Source organism: Capricornis sumatraensis, chromosome 18 (genome assembly GCF_032405125.1).
Source record: "Capricornis sumatraensis isolate serow.1 chromosome 18, serow.2, whole genome shotgun sequence".
Lineage (NCBI taxonomy): Eukaryota > Metazoa > Chordata > Mammalia > Artiodactyla > Bovidae > Capricornis > Capricornis sumatraensis.
Genome location: NC_091086.1, coordinates 61,280,803 through 61,300,901, shown reverse-complemented (window position 1 = coordinate 61,300,901; position 20,099 = coordinate 61,280,803).

The following is a 20,099-nucleotide window of genomic DNA, read 5'->3' as shown; positions in this document are numbered from 1 at the left end:
GCAATTTTGGAAAACTCAGCAGTGGCCACAGGACTGGAAAAGTTGTTTTCATTCCACTCCCCCCAAAAGGCAATGCCAATGAATATTCCAAGTACCACACAATTGTAATCATCTTATATGCTAGCCAAGTAATGCTCAAAATTTTCCAAGTCAGTCTTCAACAGTACATGAACCATGAATGTTCAAGTTCAAGCTTGCAGATGTTCAAGCAGGATTTAAAAAAGACAGAGGAACCAGAGATCAAATGGCCAACATGCATTAGGTCATAGAAAAAGCAAGATAATGCCAGACAAACTTATACTTCTGCATTATTGATTATGCTAAGCCTTTGACTCTGTAGATGGCAACAAACTATGAAAAATTCTTAAAAAGATGGCAATACCAGACCACCTGATCTGCCTCCTGAGAAATCTGTATGCAGGTCAAGAAGCAACAGTTAGAACTGGACATGGAACAACAGACTGTTCCAAATTGGGAAAGGAGTATGTCAAGCATGTGTATTGTCACCATGCTTATTTAGCTTATATGCAGAATACATCATGCAAAATGCTAGACTGAATGAAGCGCAAGCTGGAATCAAGATTGCCGGGAGAAAGATCAATAATCTCAGATGCACAAATGGCAACGCCCTTAGGCAAAGAACTTAAGCAAAGAACTATGGAGCCTCTTGATGAAAATGAAAGAGGAGAGTGAAGAAGTTGGCTTAAACTCAATCAAAAAACTAAGGTCATGACATCTGGTCCCATCACTTCATGGCAAATAGATGGGAAAACAATGGAAACAGTGACAGACTTTATTTCTGGGGGCTCCAAAATCACTACAGATGTTGACTGTAGCCATGAAATCAAAAGATGCTTGCTCCTTGGAAGAAAAGCTATGACCAACCTAAACAGCATAGTAAATAGCAGAGACATTACTTTGTCTACAAATATCAATCTAATCAAAGCTATGTTTTTTTCCCAGTAGTCATGTATGAATGTTAGAGTCAGACTATAAAGAAAGCCAATAGCAGAAGAATTTATGATTTTGAACTGTGGGGTTGGAGAGAACTCTGAGAGTACATTGGACTAAAATGAGATGAAACCAATCAATCCTAAAGCAAATCAATCCTGAATGTTCATTGGAAGGACTGATGCTGAAGCTGAAACTCCAGTATGTTGGTACCTGATGTGAAGAACTGACTCCTTGGAAAAGACCCTGTTGTGGAGAAAAATTGAAGGCAGGAGGAGAAGGGGATGACAGAGGATGAGATGGTTGGATGGCATCACCGACTCAATGGACATGAGTTTGAGCATCCTCTGGGAGTTGGTGATGGACAGAGAAGCCTCGTGCGCTGCAGTCCATGGGGTTGCAAAGAGTAGGACGTGACTGAGCAACTGAACTGAACTCTGTCACGTATAAACAATAATTATCACCACCACTAGGCGTTCCTAGTAGCTCAGATGGTAAAGAATATGCCCATAATGTAGGAGACCAGTGTTCAAAACCTAGATTTGGAAGATGCCCTGGAGAGGGGAATGGCTGCCCACTTCAGTATTTTTTTCCTGGAGAATTCCGTGGAAACAGGAACCTGGCAGGCTACAGTCCATTAGGTCACAAGAGTCAGACAAAACTGAGTGACTAATGTTTTCACTTTCACCACCACCATAATAAAACTTAAACTTCTAGAAATTCACACACACACACATACACACACACACTAACACTCTCTTGAAAACTGGCACATTCTTTTATTGATGCATTCATTTCCCTGATTATATCACTAGTATAATTCAAGCATCAATATTATTACAAAAATAAAAAAAAGGTTCAAAATCAATCAATCAATTTGGACTTCCTTGGTGGTTCACTGGTTGGATTTTGCCTCCTAGTGCAGGGGGTACAGGTTTGATCCCTGGTCAGGAAGCTGAGATCCCACATCCCTCAAGGCCAAACCAAAAGAAAACAAAAGAGAAACAGTATTATAATAAATTCAATAAAGACTTAAAAATAGTCCAAATAAAAAATATTTTTTAAAAACACCAATGAATTGCAAACCAAGAATACTATGTCTATGTGAATGTGTACAGGGTGGTAATGACGGTGGTTTTACTTGTTATAGAAGAAGAGGTGGGAGTAGTAGCAACAGGAATAGACTTGCACCATTCAGTGTAGTTCAGCTTAGTTGCTGTCATGTCTGACTCTTTGTGACCCCATGGACTGCACCATGCCAGGGTCCCTGTCCATCACCACTCCCGGAGCTGACTCAAACTCATGTCCATTGAGTTAGCAATGCCATCCAACCATCTCATCCTCTGTCGTCCCCTTCTCTTCCTGCTGTCAATATGTCCCAGCATCAGGGTCTTTTCCAAAGAGTCAGTTCTTCACATCAGGTAGCCAACGTATTGGAGTTTCAGCTTTAGCATCAGTCCTTCCAATAAATATTCAGCGCTGATTTCCTTTAGGATGGACTGGTTGGATCTCCTTGCTGTCCAAGGACTCTCAAGAGTCTTCTCCAACATCACAGTTCAGAAGCATCAATTCTTGAGCACTCAGCTTTCTTTATAGTCCAATTCTCACATCCCTACATGACCACTGGAAAAACCATAGCTTTGACTAGATGGACCATTGTTGGCAAAGTAATGTCTCTGTCTTTTAATACGCTGTCTAGATTGGTCATAAGTTTTCTTCCAAGGAGCAAGCGTCTTTTAATTTCATGGCTGCAGTCATCATCTGCAGTGATGTAGGAGCCCAGGAAAATAAAGTCTGTCACTGTTTCCATTGTTTCCCTATCTATTAGCCATGAAGTGATGGGACCAGATGCCATGATCTTAGTTTTCTGAATGCTGAGTTTTAAGCCAACTTTTGCACTCTCTGCTTTCACTTTCATCAAGAGGCGTTAGTTCTTCTTTTCTTTCTGCTATAAGTATGGTGTCATCTGCATATCTGAGATTATTGATATTTCTCCAGGCAATCTTGATTCCAGCTTATGCTTCATCCAGTCCAGCATTCTGTATATTATACTCTGCATATAAGTTAAATAAGCTGGGTGACATAATACAGGCTTGACATACTCCTTTCCTGATTTGGAACCAGTATGTTGTGCCATGTCCAGTTCTAAATTCTGCTTCTTGACCTGCATACAGATTACTCAGGAGGCAGGTCAGGTGCTCTGGTATTCCCATCATTTTAAGAATTTTTCACAGTTTGTTGTGATCCACAGTCAAAGGCTTTGACATAGTCAATAAAACAGAAGTAGATGTTTTTCTAGAATTCTCTCGCTTTTTTGATGATCCAACGGATGTTGGCAATTTGATCTGTGGTTCCTCTGCCTTTTTAAAATCGTGACTGAACATTTGGAAGATCTCACTTCACATACTGTTGAAGCCTGACTTGGAGAATTTTGAGCGTTACTTAGCTAGCATGTGAGATGAGTGCAATTGTGTAGTAGTTTGAGCATTTTTGGCATTGCCTTTCTTTGGGATTGGAGTGAGAATTGCATTTTTCCAGTCCTGTGACCACTGCTGAGTTTTCCAAATTTGCTGGCATTTTGAGTGCAGCACTTTCACAGCATCATCTTTTAGGATTTGAATTAACTCAGCTGGAATTTCATCACCTCAACTAGCTTTGCTTGTAGTGATGCTTCCTAAGGCCCGCTTGACTTCTCATTCCAGGATGTCTGGTTCTAGGTGAGTGATCATACCATCTTGATTATCTGGGCCATGAAGATCTTTTTTGTATAGTTCTTCTGTGTATTCTTGCCACCTTTTCTTAATATCATCTGCTTCTGTTAGGTCCATAAGATTTCTGTCCTTTATTGTGCCCATCTTTGCATGAAATGTTCCCTTGGTATCTCTAATTTTCTTGAGGAAAGTTCTAGTCTTTCCCATTGTTTTGTTTTCCTCTAATTCTTTGAATTTATCACTGAGGAAGACTTTCTTGTGTCTCCTTGCTAGTCTTTGGAACTCTGTATTAATGGTTGTTAAACAGGAATTAGAGGCTACAGACATAAGTTAACCTTACAACGTCATATGGTGAAGTTTAGCCGGACCATATGGGAAACTAATCTAATACCTCATAGTGCAATACCACCAATATGTCCAACAACAAAGTGTCATAAAAGAGAAAATGCCACTGTTTGTATCCATCAATTCAGTTCAGTTCAGTTGCTCAGTCGTGTCTGACTCTTTGCAACCCTATGAATCGCAGCACACCAGGCCTCCCTGTCCATCACCATCTTCCAGAGTTCACTCAGACTCACGTCCATCGAGTCAGTGATGCCATCCAGCCATCCTATCCTCTGTCGTCCCCTTCTCTTCCTGCCCCCAATCCCTCCCAGCATCAGAGTCTTTTCCAATGAGTCAACTCTTTGCATGAGGTGGCCAAAGTACTGGAGTTTCAGCTTTAGCATCAATCCTTCCAAAGAAATCCCAGGGCTGATCTCCTTCAGAATGGACTGATTGGATCTCCTTGCAGTCCAAGGGACTCTCAAGAGTCTTCTCCAACACCACAGTTCAAAAGCATCAATTCTTTGGCGCTTAGCCTTCTTCACAGTCCAACTCTCACATCCATACATGACCACAGGAAAAACCATAGCCTTGACTAGACGGACCTACCATAACCATGTCCAAACTGAAGAGAACTGGCTATTTCTATTTAACTCACCTTTTGATTTCTGAAATTTTTACTGACTTGTTTGAACCCTGGAGTGGAGTGAGAGATGTTAGTGAAAGCAACAGGGCACCTGATAATCAGAAGTATGGGGCCTTCTAAGTTTCCAGCTATAGGCTGGCTTCACAGTTATCCAATATTTCAAGTTAAGCATCCAAAAGGAGAGAAAAATGTTGACTATAACCTCCTTGGACATAAATATGTTTGTGTGTGTATGTGGATGTGAGTACACTTAAAATTGCAGAATAATACTTTTAACTTTTGATTATGGAACAATAGAAATAATCATAAATGTGCCCATAAAGTAAATCAAAGCTAAGTAAAAATAGTGATCAATGAAAATCAGATGAACTATAAAACAAATCAAAAGTAAACCTATTTTGCTGCACACTTCTTAAGAACTTTGAAGACTTCTTGGACTCAGAAGTACATCAAAATTTAATTGTTAAACAGATAATTTAGCTTCTAGTAACAACAAAAATTTCACAAGACCTCAAATGTTCAAATCTATGTTCAGAGGACAAAAATGCTTTCATGATTAAATGAGGCTTTAGAAAGAAATGACCTATGAAATTAAAACAAGAAATCAAATATGAAAACAGTAAACAATATTTCAAATAAAGCAGGGATCAATAAAGATGAAAGTTGAAATGTATTCCTTAGAAAACAAACTTTAAAAAATCCACTAGAATTTCTTTTAAAAAGCTAAAATCTTTTTCTTTGAAAACAAGGGAAACTAGCTGTTTATAAAGATGAATGACAATGATTGATATGTTCTAAGGAAGTGAAGAAATATATTGAAGTGGTAGAGTAATTTAAATAGTGATTACTCTAAGGGAAAATGTTTAATATTTTAAGTTTATTGATGCTTTGCTGAAGTTGGAAATGGGATTATTCTAAAGACTTTGCATTGTCTTAGGCACTGAATTTGATGCATAAAATAATACATATACCCTTTCTTCTGAAATCTTTCAGACTACTAATTTCATGCAGGTTAACAATTTAAAAGTTTTATAAAAATTAGTATTCTAATAAGAATTTTAAAAAGGCAATTTAAAAATACTTGTGATTATAAAATTTAGTGGTTTTATTGCTAGTGATGATTATTTTAGAATAAAACAAAGATAGCTAATTTCAAATATTTTGTGGGCACTGATATGATCTAAGCTCAATGTACTGATATTATACTCTTGCTTCTCATCATGTGAATTACATCTAGATAATTGATTTGGTTTTAGTCACTAAGTTGTGTCTGACACCTGTAACACCATGAAAGTAGCCTGCCAGACTCCTCTGTCCATTGGATTCTCAGGCAAGAATACTGGAGTGGGTTGTCATTTCCTTCTCCACATAATTATATATCATTTTATAGTAATTAATCACTTTGCCTGAATATAAACATTGATTTATTTTAGTTGGTACCTTTAAAAATTCTGTTATCATTTCTGTGATAGCTTTTCTTCACCCATAAATTTGTTAACTGTTAGATATCAATTTGCATTAAAATATTATAGAGTCAAATACTTTCTTAGACATGTAATACTTCTGAAAGTGTTAAAAACTTTCCTCAGCCTAGTTAAAGCACCCTTGAATGATATGTTTTTGGTACTTCTAATCAAATTTACCCTTTCTTGCACTATTTTTATCTTTTCTAATTCTTCACTTCTCCAAATATATCTTGTTATTTCCTGTGCATAACTCCATTTGCATATGAATATTTGGCCTGAAATCATCCAAGTGTCTCAGTGGTATAGAATCTGCCTGTAATGCAGGAAACATGAGTTTGAACCCTGGGTCAGGAAGATCCCCTGAAGAAGGAAATGGCAATTCACTCCAGTATTCTTCCCTGAGAAATCCCATGGACAGAGGAGCCTAGTGGGCTTCTGTCCATAAGGTCGCACAGAGTGGGACACAGCTGAAGCAACTTAGCATGCATGCATGCATTGGAGGAGGAAATAGTAATCCACTCCATTGTTCCTATTTGGAGAATCCCAGGGACAGAGGGGCCTGGTGGACTGCTGTCTATGGTGTTGCACAGAGTCAGACATGACTGAAGTGACTCAGCAGCATAAGCAGCAGCAGAGCACACATGTAAGCACATAACATTTGGTACATTATTTGTCAAGCCCACTCCAATCCTTCTTTTCAAAAGGAATCTCGAACACACAGCCTTTATTTGACCTGCCAGATGTATTTTGTTGACTTATCCATTGGTTTTAAATAGCTTTAATTTGCTACCATTTTATAACATTTATGATTCATCATTCAGTTCAGTTCAGTTCAGTCGCTTAGTCGTGTCCAACTCTTTGCGACCCCATGAATCGCAGCATGCCAGGCCTCCCTGTCCATCACCAACTCCTGGAATTCACTCAGACTCACGTCCATAGAGTCAGTGATGCCATTCAGCCATCTCATCCTCTGTCATCATATACATATTCATATATTAAATTTGTCTTGAAAAAGCCAATTATTTGATAAAATAGGGTACTAATACCCAGAGCAAAAACAATACCCAGCTGTGGATATGACTGGTGATAGAAGCAAGACCCGATGCTGTAAAGAGCAATATTACATAGGAACTTGGAACGTCAGGTCCATGAATCAAGGCAAATTGGAAGTGGTCAAACAAGAGATGGCAAGAGTGAACATCGACATTTTAGGAATCAATGAACTAAAATGGACTGGAATGGATGAATTTAACTCAGATGACCATTATATCTACTACTGTGGGCAGTAATCCCTCAAAAGAAATGGAGTAGCCATCATGGTCAACAAAAGAGTCCAAAGTGCAGTACTTGGATGCGATCTCGAAAATGACAGAATGATCTCTGTTCGTTTCCAAGGCAAACCATTCAATATCACAGCAATCCAAGTCTATGCCCCAACCAGTAGGGCTGAAGAAGCTGAAGTTGAATGGTTCTATGAAGACCTACAAGACCTTTTAGAACTAACACCCAAAAAAGATGTCCTTTTCATTATAGGGGACTGGAATGCAAAAGTCAGAAGTCAAGAAACACCTGGAGTAACAGGCAAATTTGGCCTTGGAATGCGGAATGAAGCAGGGCAAAGACTACTAGAGTTTTGCCAAGAAAATGCACTGGTCATAGCAAACACCCTCTTCCAACAACACAAGAGAAGACTCTACACATGGACATCACCAGACATCACCAAAATCAGATGGATTATATTCTTTGCAGCCAAAGTTGGAGAAGCTCAATACAGTCAACAAAAACCAGATCAGGAGCTGACTGTGGCTCAGGTCATGAACTCCTTATTACAAAATTCAGACTTAAATTGAAGAAAGTAGGGAAAACCTCTAGACCATTCAGGTATGACCTAAAACAAATCCCTTATGATTATACAGTGGAAGTGAGAAATAGATTTAAGGGCCTAGATCTGATAGATACAGTGCCTGATGAACCATGGAATGAGGTTCATGACATTGTACAAGAGACAGGGATCAATACCATCTCCATGGAAAAGAAATGCAAAAAAGCAACATGGCTGTCTGGGGAGGCCTTACAAATAGCTGTGAAAAGAAGAGAGGCGAAAAGCAAAGGAGAAAAGGAAATAAATAAGCATCTGAATGCAGAGTTTCAAAAAAATAGCAAGAAGAGATAAGAAAGCCTTCTTCAGTGATCAATGCAAAGAAATCGAGGAAAACAACAGAATGGGAAAGACTAGAGATCTCTTCAAGAAAATTAGAGATACAAAGGGAACATTTCATGCAAAGGTGGGCTCGATAAAGGACAGAAATGGTCTGGACCTAACAGAAGCAGATGATATTAAGAAGAGGAGGCAAAAATACACAGAAGAACTATACAAAAAAGATCTTCATGACCCAGATAATCACGATGGTGTGATCACTCACCTAGAGCCAGACATCCTGGAATGTGAAGTCAAGTGGGCCTTAGAAAGCATCACTATGAACAAAGCTAGTGGAGGTAATGGAATTCCAGTGGAGCTATTTCAAATCCTGAAAGATGATGCTGTGAAAGTGCTGCACTCAATATGCCAGCAAATTTGGACAACTCAGCAGTGGCCACAGGATTGGAAAAGGTCACTTTTCATTCTAATCCCAAAGAAAGGCAATGCCAAAGAATGCTCAAACTACCACACAATTGCACTCATCTCACATGCTAATAAAGTAATGCTCAAAATTCTCCAAGCCAGGCTTCAGCAATACGTGAACTGTGAACTTCCTGATGTTCAAGCTGGTTTTCGAAAAGGCAGAGGAATGAGAGATCAGATTGCCAACATCTGCTGGATCATGGAAAAAGCAAGAGAGTTCCAGAAAAACATCTGTTTCTGCTTTATTGACTATGCCAAAGCCTTTGACAGTGTGGATCACAATAAACTGGAAAATTCTGAAAGAGATGGGAATACCAGACCACCTGACCTGCCTCTTGAGAAATCTCTATGCAGGCCAGGAAGCAACAGTTAGAACTGGACATGGAACAACAGACAGCTTTCAAATAGGAAAAGGAGAACGTCAAGGCTGCATATTGTCACCCTGCTTATTTAACTTCTATGCAGAGTACATCATGAGAAACGCTGGGCTGGAAGAAGCACAATCTGGAATCAAGATTGCCAGGATAACTATCAATAACCTTCGATATGCAGATGACACACCCTTATGGCAGAAAGTTAAGAGGAACTAAAAAGCCTCTTGATGAAAGTGAAAGAGGAGAGTGAAAAAGTTGGCTTAAACTCAACGTTCAGAAAATGAAGCTCCTGGCATCCGGTCCCATCACTTAATGGGAAATAGATGGAGAAATAGTGGAAACAGTGTCAGACTTTTATTTTTGGGGGCTCCAAAATCACTTCAGATGGTGACTGCAGCCATGAAATTGAAAGACGCTTACTCCTTGGAAGGAATGTTATGACCAACCTAGAGAGCATATTCAAAAGCAGACACATTACTTTGCCGGCTATGGTCTGTCTAGTCAACGCTATGATTTTTGCAGTGGTCATGTATGAATGTGAGAGTTGGACTGTGAAGAAGACTGAACGCCGAAGAATTGATGCTTTTGAACTGTGGTGTTGGAGAAGACTCTTGAGAGTCCCTTGGACTGCAAGGAGATCCAATCAGTCCATTCTGAAGGAGATCAGCCCTGGGATTTCTTTGGAAGGAATGATGCTAAAGCTGAAACTCCAGTACTTTGGCCACCTCACGTGAAGAGTTGACTCATTGGAAAAGACTCTGATGCTGGGAGGGATTGGGGGCAGGAGGAGAAGGGGACGACCGAGGATGAGATGGCTGGATGGCATCACTGACCCGATGGACGTGAGTCTGAGTGAAGTCCGGGAGTTGGTGATGGACAGGGAGGTCTGGCGTGCTGCGATTCATGGGTTCGCAAAGAGTCAGACACGACTGAGCGACTGAACTGAACTGAACCTATATATAGCAATACCTGAGACTGAAAGGGCTTTGTCATGATTTTTTGGCTTTAATTCCTAGCACTCTGCCTAGTTTCATGGGCTCATACATTCATTCTCATTCACAGTCTGACCTCTGCAAGAATCTGAGTTTGTGTCAAGACAGATTTAGATTTTTAATGTCACTTACTCAAAAAAGTTTTGCATGATCCTCTTGGCTGGGAATTCTAGCAGAGTTTTCTGATGGGATTGTATGCCACTCATTGTGTGATAAGTCAAAAAGAAAACTGGAATATTTCATCTGCATATTGGAAAGAATATTTGAAACCTTCATGTTGATATTGTCATTTATACTCATGTGTGCTGTCGTTTCAGTCATGTCCAACTCTGTGTGACCCTATGGACAGTAGCCCGCCAGGCTCCTATGCAAGAATACTGTAGTGGGTTTCCACACCCTCCCCCAGGGGATCTTTCCCACCCAGGTATCAAACCCCCATATGTATGTCTCCTGCATTGTCAGGTTGGGAAGCCCTATTTTTCCCATTTCTTCTTTGCATGGGGACATCAAGACATAGTGCAGAAAATGAAGGAGAGACAGGACCTGGGGCATATGCCTTTCTTAATGTCTGTTGGTAGTGTTTTGAGATCCTGGGCTAAGCCCCCAATTGGCCAATTCAATCCAAAATACGGGGCTTTTGGAAAGCCCCATTGGGATCTTTTCCAAGGTATTCATCAAGGAAAGGCATTAAGAGACAATGGAGATGATGGGCAGTTGGAGAAATCAGAAACTTGCATTTGCTTGTGACTCTCCAGGCTGCTCTCTAGGGCACACACTTGTAAGAGGAGCTAGTGTCAGTTTGAGATCATGATAGGCACTTGGCCAAAAATAATAGATGCTGAAGATGAAAATCACTTACTTAAACTCTCCACACACAACACACACACAAAATGGAGATAGTCCCACCCAAACATCCCAGCTTCAGGAAGAAAAATGTGATTTTGCTAGATTCATATAAAGATTGTAAGCAGAATAGATTTTCACTTGTATTTCTTGGTTCTTACCTATGGTGCCAGTGAATAATTTCATAGTAATAATATTGTTGTTGTTCAGTCACTAAGTCTTGTTCAACTCTTTGTGATCCCATAAACTGCAGCATTCCAAACTTCCCTGTTTTTTACTATCTTACAGAATTTGCTCAAATTCATGTCCGTTGAGGTGGTGATGCCATCTAATTATTTCATCCTCTGCCCACCCCCTCCTTTTGCCTTCAATCTTTCCCAGCATCAGAGTCTTTTCCAATGAGTTGGTTCTTCGCATCGGGTGACCAAAGTATTGAAGCTTCAGTTTCAGTACCAGTCCTCCAATATTCAGGGTTAATTTCCTTTAGGATTGACTGGGTTGATATCCTTCAGTCCAAGGGACTCTCAAGAGTCTTCTCCAGCACCACAATTAGAAAGTATCAATTCTTCAGTGCTCAGCTTTCTTTATGGTCCAACTCACATTAGTACATGACTGCTAGAAAAACCATAGTAATAATATTACTACTTAAATTAATATTAAATTAATAATATTACTACCTAAAGTAATAATATTACTTTAACTCCTAAGTGACCCTAAGTAGATTTCTAGAACATTAGGAATATATTTGGCCCTCCTTATCATTGAGCTGCCCATCTGTGGATTCAATCAAGTGTAGAATGGAAAAATCAACTATAATAGGCTGTTTTGCCTAAGGGACTCAAGCTTCTGAGGATTTTGCTATCCAAAGGTCTCCTGGAACAGATATTCCTTTACCAAAGAACAACTGTATATGAAATTAGTAAGGCTAGAGATAGAGCAAACAAGGCAATACTATTAGAAGTTACGTGACAACAAACTGGACAACCTAGAAGAAATGGACAACTTTCTAGACACATACAATGTACCAGGACTAAATCAAGAAGAAATAGACAACTTGAGCAGATCAATCACTAGTAGTAAAATTGAATTTGTGATAAAAAACAACAACAAAAACAACAACAAAACATCCCAACAAACAAAAGTCTAGGACTGGAAGACCTCACAGGGGGACTCTATGAAGCATATAAAGAAGAACTTATACCTGTCCTTTTCAAACTATTCAAGAAAGTTGAAGAGGATGAATCACCCCCAAATTTATTCTGAGGACATTACCTTGATATAAAAACCTGAAAAAAAAATAACCAAAAGTATAAAATTATAGGCCAATATTTTGATAAATATAGATGCAAATCCTCAATGAAATATCAGCAAACAAACAAACAAATTTTTTCCTAATAACCATCATATTTCTCCTCTTTGACCTATCAGCAAACTGAATCCAACTTGTGTGAATACAAGAAGGCTACTGTAAGGAATTAGATGCAAAAGAAGGCTTTTGAGTCAGCATACTATCAGATAAAACATTGAAATCATCATTAAATTGCAATAATAACATTTTTAAAGAGCAGTTGTGAAGAATTAACAACAAAAGACATATGGAAAACTTTGGAAAATACAAAGTCCTGAACTGACAGTAGAGGCCACACTCATTTAGTTCAGAAACTGCTCATCTATCCCAGTGTTTGCAAATGTGGAGTGGCATCAAATATTCTCATTGAGTTTTTCAATTCTATTGATGATTTCTAGATCATATATATATATATATATATATATATATATTTGTAGGAATTTTTCATTGTGGTATCTGAACTCCCAAATTATCTTGTTCATCAAATCAGATTTAGAAGATCTATAAATATATTTGAAAAGTAGAAACTAAATTTGGACTAAAGCTGAAGCCTTTATTGTTGGCAATTGTTACTAATTGCTACTAATTAATTTTAGTTAAAGACTTTTGAGAAAATGCCAGAGAAAAATAAAAAGAGAATATGTCTGTTGGCTAGTGGCAGTCATAGTGAAATATGATGAATACCAAATTCTACTTAAAAAAATACAGTGTGAAAAGCATAAAGGGGAGTCTTGTGGAAATAGAAGTAGACTCATAATTCAATGTTTCTAGGATGAATAAAGAAACAGATTAAGTGATTTTTTTTTTTAAGGCTAGGAAGAAAATTGTAGGGTCTCTAAGAAATAATTTATCTATGTACAACTCTGCATAAGATTTGTCTGAGCTTTTGATCTTGAATAATAAAGTAATTGTTGGATAAAAAAAAAAAACATAACGAAATTTAAATTCACTACTGCTACTGTTAAGTCACTTCAGTTGTGTCCGACTCTGTGCGACCCCATAGACGCCAGCCCACCAGGCTCCCCCGTCCCTGGGATTCTCCAGGCAAGAACACTGGAGTGGGTTGCCATTTCCTTCTCCAATGCAGGAATGTGAAAAGTGAAAGTGAAGTTGCTCAGTCGTGTCTGACTCTCAGCGACCCCATGGACTGCACACTTCCAGGCTTCCCCGTCCATGGGATTTTCCAGGCAAGAGTACTGGAGTAGGTTACCGTAAATTCACTATCAAGTCTTAAAAGTAAATTAAAACACACGAGAGTTTTATAATGAAAACAAGTAATTTCTTATTCTAAAAATGATAATTTGATAAGCAATCATTGTTTTTAATAAAATAAAATGGCTGAGAATTTTAATATATAAAATTAACCCAGACCATCAATCAATGATACAATACACTCAGATTTTTAATATTAACATCAATAAGCAAAATCACATTCTATAATCTTGGCTAACAATCTCAACAGAATAAGACATGAAGAAAATATGATTATTTTATGAAATTTTGTTTTCACTTGTCTTTGGTATTTATTCTTCTGGACAAATAGTTTTATTTCTAAAGAACAGGTGTAAAAGGACTTGTGGCTGTTTTTACATTTTACATGACTTGAAGTGAACTAACAAAGCCAGGTTATCAGACATATTCAACGGTATAGCTTTTCCCGAATTCAATAGGAACAGACATGTTGTTAATGATTTCTTGTTAAACAAATGCCACTCTCTTTGCTGTGACATTTTACTCATTCTTTAATTAAGTAATACATGTAGCAACAGAGAGGGATAATTATCCCTCTATTAATTTGAATTAGTTTCATGCTCAGAGAGACATCTAAAATCCTATGCTAGCATGTCTTTTCTTTCCTTTTTAAGGTAAGTAATAAAATTAATTACTCTTTTGGAAATGCAAGTAATATTTAGACAACATAAGTACTTTTGTTATTTCTCTTATAAATTAAACAAATATTAAACTATATTTAAATATATATGTAAATTATTCAGTATATTACTTAAAATAATTATAATTTTCTCTGTCTTCAAGAAAGTGGGTGAAAGTTAATTGCTTATTAGAGGACTGAGAGGATACATTTTAAATTGAAATCATGCTAATACATTCACAGAGGTAATACAGAGTTTATATTTACAAGATATACTAAATTACTGTGGGGTTGTGTTGATAAATAAAAAGTGTGCATATAGGTAAATAAACAGGTTTGACTAAAATCAAACTCCTGTGGGTCATGAACGCCATGCCTCAACACACTTCTCTCAACTCTGAAAAAAGTTAGAGAATGATTCAGTTTCCTACATCAACCTCAAACCATGCTATACAACATAGTCTTCAAAATTTACTGTTTCAGAGGACATTTGACAAGTGGCACAGGAGAATGAAGGAAATTCAGTCTAGCAAGCACTGGATTTGAGCGGCCACATGCCTGAGAAGAGAAGCAGTCGATGCTGTGTGCAGAGAGCAGCTCCAGGAACAAGCTGTGTGCCTCTGTGTCTGAGGAAATCAGTCTTCATTTGAAAATACAAAGATGTTTAAATAAATGTGCAACTTTGGAGAACACACCATCTAGCAAATCAACATCTATTTAGAAATTCAAGAGAAAGGGAAAGAGAATGTTTGAAAGTGCAATGCCTTATCCACTTTGAAGTCTTGTGATCCAACATCTACAGAGAAAAATGAAATAGAATACCCACAACTTACATAATGCTCATCAGTGGTTGCCAGGGACAGGCAAGGGGATGTCAGTGTAGGAGGAATTTGAGGAAACTTTGGGGGAAGATGGATGTAAATATGTAGATTTAAATAATAAATGTAGATATAGCTACTCAATATCTTGATTGTATTGATCTGTATGTCAAACTTCATTATGTGCACATTGAATTCATGAAGCTTATTGTATATCAGTTATACCTCAATAAGGCTTAGTGAAAGTAGGAAAACAAATAAACAAACAATTATCCTTTGAGAAGCGCACATAGGAAGCAGAAGAGAAGAGGTTTTTGTCCTCAGAAGAGAAGCAGGTTTTTGTTAGAGAAGGCAGATAAAAGGGATGCCCAGAGAAAATACTATAGGGACCATTCTGAGAGAATGTATGGTGGAAACAGTTCAGGAATTTGACACCAAATATATGTCTATCTTTTTCTTTCTAGCATTCATTTTGAAATTAAAACATCACAAATAGAAAGCTGAAATATACATAAAAGACCATATGTTTTGGTTATTCATTTTTCATATGCACTGAAAAATACTTGTTAAAAATTGTTGCTACATAGTGATACTCATGATGATTGATATGATTACAAAGGAAAAAACCATAGAGGTGTTAATTGGGAAGTAAAGTCAAATAGTCATCTCATTATAAAAGAATAATTTTTATAGCGGAGTTATCCAGATACATTTTGATAGGAGTGTAAAGCTCCCAATACATCAGAAATGTTGTGTTTGAAATTGACTAACCAAACAATTTAAATTTTAAAGGAAATTACATCTTTGTAATTGAAAACCACACATTTTTAACTTAAAAAGGCAAAGTAATGTTCATCATGAAGCCATCTGATGAGTTCAAGGCCAGAGGACTGTGGGGATTCATTTCATGTAATGGATATTTTATAGACAATTTTATTTTCTTTCAATGCCTTTATGAGAGATTTTTCATTTTTCATTTCGTTCATGTCAGTTAGTCAGAAAGTCATTAAATGAATATGTAATGATTCCTGATTAATATTTTAAGGCTCTAAATATTTTAACAATTCTGACAGAGCTATAAAACAACTTCTAATTGCATGACATGTAAAGAACAGGAAAAGGTATAGAGGAAGGAAAAAGTATTCGATAAATTTCAGAACTATAAATTTAAATTACAGTCATAAATTACTGAAATAATATCACACTATGCACTGAAACATAACAGTCACTGGTAAAATATTACTAAAGAATCACTGTGTGATAAATGTTACACTACGTTTCTATTAACACAGAGACATTAAATGAAGTCATTGATATAGGAACAAATCCTGATGTTACGTGGGCTCACACACTGCTCAATACACAGAAATAATTTTCTGTATATTTATCATTAAATAAAATACATATAAAATGTGTAATAAATAATAACTGGAAGATCTATTTTGGTTTAAAACATATCTTGATTGATTAGCATTTACTAAAGCTTCCCAGGTGTCTCAGTGGTAAAGAATCTCCTGCCAGTGCAGCAGACGTGGGTTTGATCCCTGGGTTGGGAAGATTCCCTGAAGAATGAAATGGCAACCCATTCCAATATTCTTGCCTGGAAATTCCATGGATGGAGGAGCCTGGTGAGCTGTAGTCCCTGGAGGTTGCAGAGTCAAAGACTAAATACATGTACATGCGTGTACACACACACACACACATGCAAGTATTGTAAAATATCTATGAATATTTGAACTGCTCAGTTCAGTTGCTCAGTCGTGTCCGACTCTGCGAACCCATGAACTGCAGCACGCCAGGTCTCCCTGTCCATCACCAACTCCCGGAGTCCACCCAGACCCATGTCCATAGAGTTGGTGATGCCATCCAACCACCTCATACTCTATCATCCACTTCTCCTGCCCTCAATCTTTCCTAGCATCAGGGTCTTTTCAAATGAGTCAGCTTATCGCATCAGGTGCAGGTGGCCGAAATATTGCAGTTTCAGCTTCAATATCAATCCTTCCAATGAACATCCAGGACTGATTTCCTTTAGGATGGACTGGTTGGATATTCTGGGACTCTCAAGAGTCTTCTCCAACACCACAGTTCAAAAGCATCAATTCTTTGGTGCTCAGCTTTCTTTATAGTCCAACTCTCACATCCATACATGATTACTGGAAAAACCATAGGCTTGACTAGACGGACTTTTGTTGACAAAGTAATGTCTCTGCTTTTTAACATGCTGTCTAGATTGATCATAACTTTCCTTCCAAAGAATAAGTGTCTTTTAATTCCATGGCTACAATCACCATCTGCAGGGATTTTGGAGCCCCTCCCAAAAATAAAGTCAGCCAATGCTTCCACTATTTTCCCATCTTTTTGCCATGAAGTGATGGGATCAGATGCCATGATCTTAGTTTTCTGAATGTTGAGTTTTAAGCCAACTTTTTCACTATTCTCTTTCACTGTCATCAAGAAGCTCTTTAGTTCTTCTTCACTTTCTGCCATAAGGGTGGTTTTAGAAAAGTGTAATGACACACAACGTCACACGTGAGTCACTTAGCATAATGGTTAAGATCACATGCATTGTGCGAATTGCCAATGTTCAAATTTTATTTCTATGAATTTAAATCTTAAAACAGGGGCAAATTAAAACTTCTTGTGCCTTTGTTTCCTATCTATTATATAGTAATAAAAGTACTTTCCTGAGAGAATTGTTGAGAGGATAGAATGGTTAACAAAAAGCATAAGTACATTCTCAGTTTATATAAACCTTAACCACTTTTGTCACAGAGGCGCTATTATCTCTGGATTTTGAATCCTCTGAGATGTATGGAAAAACAGCGGCAGGGGTAGGGGATTGTTGGGGCAATAATAAGCTATGTCTGAGTTCTTCCAATGTAGGAAGGAAGATCCAGGATGAGACAAGATGAATTTAACCTTGATCCTTTATTTATAAATGCATTTTTACCTAGCACTGTCCAAAGTCTGATTACAGTTGCTGGAGAGCAGCTAGTCGGTTTATCACATGATTCATGTAAGGATTTATCTAAGAAAATGAAACTGTTAAAACATACTAATCATGCTTCAATACATGCTCTTGCTTTTGGTAGAGATTGTTAAAAAGATTATTCAGCAAATTTTTATTTATTAAAAGAAATATTTTTAGTAGTAGGGTTCTTAATTTATTTTACAGTGTTTATGTGTCAACTGCATTATAAATAAAGCATGAATGAATGTTCATTTTAGTTTAGCATGATAATTTAAGCTCTGTATGTAAATGTTTTTCTCAGAGGAATAAATGTACTAAGAAGCAAATTATGGACAGTTAAAATAGATAATACATGTTTGCTGCTCTTTATTAGTTTAATATATTTCCAGTAAACTACTTAATTTAAATAATTTTCAAAATTTTATTAATAATCCATTGGACTCTGTGGGAGAGGGAGAGGGTGGGATGATTTGGGAGAATGGCATTAAAACATGTATAATATCATATAAGAAACGAATCGCCAGTCTAGGTTCGATGCAGGATACAGGATGCTTGGGGCTGGTGCACTGGGATGACCCAGAGAGATGGTATGGGGAGGGAGGTGGGAGGGGGCTTCAGGATTGGGAACACGTGTACACCCGTGGCAGATTCATGTTGATGTATGGCAAAACCAATACAGTATTGTAAAGTAAAATAAAGTAAGATAAAAAATAAAATAAATAAAATAAAATGATTAAGGATCATGTATGGTAACCGAAGTGTCCTAAGACATTGTGTACTAGGTAGTGGAAATGTAATAAAAACAAAGAAGTATGAGTGCTGATCTAGTGTCTTTACCAGTATATACTCAAGTTACTATTGCATTAACAATCTGCTTTCGGTTTTTCTTGATTGCTTCCAGTATAGTCTTTTCCTATCATATCCTTAATATGGCTTGAAACTGCCCTACATCCCAGGGAATCATGAGAGATCCTTTCCTTGATGATGATTCATCTCTAAAGATGAAGATGCCCTGATCAGGCTACACTCATACTAGTTTGGAGACAGCAAGTTTAAAATAAAACATACAATGCTCTTGTAAAGGAGAAATGATAGTCAACTCTTTCTCCCAATAAATGAGAATAAAAAATATACCATGTGAGAAAAAAAAAAAAATTGCTTTGCAACAGTTATCTACACTTAACTACAATGCTTAAACCTGGCAGCCGTGTGAGCATGCTGAGTCTCTTCAGTTGTGTCCAACTCTTTGTGACTCTATGGACTGTAGCCTGCCAGTCTTCTCTGACCATGGGATTCTCCAGGCAAGAATACAGTGTGGGTTGCCATGCCCTCCTCCAGGGGACCTTCCGAACCAGATTGAACCCAGGTCTCCCACATTGCAGGTGGCTTCTTTACCATCTGTGCCACCACGGAAGCCCAGGGAACTTAATTGCATGTTTATCTAATTTTAATGAGCAAATATTTACTGAATCATGAACTGTTATTTACTAAGATAGTGTGCTTGGTAATCTGATATAAATGCAAATGAGTAAAACATAGTTTTAGCCCGCTAGGAATTTGTAATCTACTGATAAAGACTCAGTTGTTAAATAATGGGGAAAAAAATAGCACTGAGGTTAATATTTACCGAAAATACAAGATTAAAGAGAACTAGCTTAAGGCAGATTATGTGAAAGCAGTGTTGCCAGATTTAACACATAAAATCACAACCTAAGTGTCCAGTTAAATTTAAAATTTCAGAAAAACAACAAATATTTTAAGTACTAGTATGTTTCGTGTGGTAGCCTGGTGGCTCAACTGTAAAAAGAAACTGCCTACCATGCATGGAGGTGGGGAAGGGGAGGGTTTGATCACCGGGTTGGGAAGATCCACTGGAGGAGAGCAAGGCAACCCACTCCAGCATTCTTGCCTGGAGAGTCCATGAACAGAGAAGCCTGAAGGGCAACAGTTCACGAGGTCTCAAGGAGCTGGACACGACTGAAGCGACTTAGCACCTTACACACGCATATTTCATGGGCTATAACACGGACGAGAACTTATTGTTTTGAATTAATACTTTTTACAGAATCAAAAAAAAAGTGATCTGTAAGTAATTTTTACAGTTCTTGCCAAAGGTGGATAAGTATAAGTTACTTCAACTCATGTTCATTGAGTCAATG